The sequence below is a fragment of the Ictalurus furcatus genome, chromosome 27, assembly GCF_023375685.1.
Source record: "Ictalurus furcatus strain D&B chromosome 27, Billie_1.0, whole genome shotgun sequence".
In the NCBI taxonomy this organism is placed as follows: domain Eukaryota; kingdom Metazoa; phylum Chordata; class Actinopteri; order Siluriformes; family Ictaluridae; genus Ictalurus; species Ictalurus furcatus.
Genome location: NC_071281.1, coordinates 14,525,886 through 14,528,148, shown reverse-complemented (window position 1 = coordinate 14,528,148; position 2,263 = coordinate 14,525,886).

Genomic DNA, 2,263 nt, shown 5'->3' with positions numbered 1-2,263 from the left:
TTGTCTTTATTGTTTAACCTTTTGATATTTTGTTAAAAAAAAAAATTACAAAAATACTCTGCTCTCATGGATAAACAATTGCAAATACAACATAGGTTTATAAAATAAATATATATATATATATATATATATATATATATATATATATATATATATATATATATATATATATATATATATATATATATATATATAGGTGTAAAACAATTATTGGCACCCTTTTAGTCAATACTTTGTGCTACCTCCCTTTGCCAAGATAACAGCTCTGAGTCTTCACCTATAATGCCTGATGAGGTTAGAGTGTACCTGTCAAGGGATCTGAGACCGTTCCTCCATACAGAATCTCTCCAGGTCCTTCACATTTCGAGGTCCACACTGGTGGACTCTACTCTTCAGTTCACCCCACAGGTTTTCTATTGTTTTCGAGTCAGGCAACTGGGATGGCCATGGCAGGACCTTGATTTTGTGGTCAGTAAACCATGTTTGTGTTGGTTTCGATGTATGTTTGGGATCATTGTCCTGCTGGAAGATCCAACCTCAGCCCATTTTAAGCTTTCTGACAGAGGCAGTCATTTTCAGGTTTTCATTTAGTATGTGTTGATATTTGATAGACTCCATGATGCCATGTATCCTAACAAAATGTCCAGGTCCTCTGGCAGAAAAACAGCCTCAAAACATTAAAGCGCCACCACCATATTTAACAGTGGGCATGAGGTACTTTTCCATATGGCTACCTCTCTTCGTGCACCAAAATCATCTCTGGTGTTTATTGCCAAAAAGCTCCATTTTGAACCCGATCCCATGTGAGGTTCCAGTAGTGTCTGGCAAACTGAAGACGCTTGAGTTTGTTTTTGGATGAGAGTAGAGGCTTTTTTCATGAAACCCCTCCAAACAACTTGTGCTGATATAGGTGACTTCAGATTGTAGTTTTGGAGACTTTCTGTCTCAAGACACAACTAACTTCTGCAATTCTCCAGCTGTGATCCTTGGAGACTTTTTGGCCACTCGAACCGTCCTCTTCACAGTGCGTTGAGACGATATAGACACACACGTCCAATTCCAGGTTGATTCATAACATTTCCAGTTGACTAGAACTTCTTAATTGTTGCCCTGATGGTGGAAATGGGCATTTTCAGTGCTTGTGCTATTTTCTTATAGACACTTCCCATTTTGTGAAGCTCAACAACCTTTTGCTGCACATCACAGCTCTATTCCTTGGACTTACCCATTGTTATGAATGAGTAAGGGAATTTGGCCTATGTGCTACCCCATATTTATTCCCCTGAAACAGGAAGTCATGGTTGAACATTTTCTTGTTCCTAGTCACCCAGGTGTACTAAATAATAATAATAATAATAATAATAATAATAATAATAATAATAATAATAATATTATTATTATTATCATTGGGAATATACTTCAAATAAATTTTTCCATTATGAATCCGCGACCCTGAAAAGGAGTAAGTGGTTGAAGATGGATGGATGGATGAATTCATGGGAGTGCCAATACTTTTGCACACCTATATTTAACAAAGTATTTTTTTTTTTTGCATAAACCTGTGTTTTGTTTGCAATTGGTTGATATCCACGAGAGCAGAGTATTTTTGTGATTTTTTTTAACATAGTGCCAATAATATTGGAGGACACTGTATATACTGTAGGTGTACTACACTCAAATTTGAATAACCTACAATTATTAGTGAAATACACTGCAGCTTCAATTTCAATGTGCATTGGCCCAGATTCTACAAACCTCTGGAACTGTACTACAGTGATGAACATCGTTGTTATTAAATCTATTTCTTCACTAAGTGTTTTGATGATGGTGGTGTTTGAGTGCTGTCTAATGCATCAAACCAGAATCCAAACTTATGATGAATAAAAACTTATGATCACATAAGTTTTCACCATATACCTTAATTAGGTCTGTGTTTACACCTTACACCTTATGTTTACTTCAAATGGTGCATTTAGAGACTTATATAAATGCATATTCGAAGTCTTTATGTAAGTGCTTAAAACATTTAGATATATTTGTCTCTGTCATGTCTTTTTGTTTTGTTTTGTTTTGTTTGAGTGTCTAAAATTCACGTGAGTAAAATCCACATGTGATTGCCTGAGATCACGAGTCACATCAGGACTTTCCTTCGTGTTTTCGTCTTTGCACATCTGGTCTGCTTCAGTTTGCGCGCATGAGCACGTCACTCGGTGCACGCGCTGGCGGCTCCAATTTCACTGTCCTCGCGCCACCGGGAATCAAG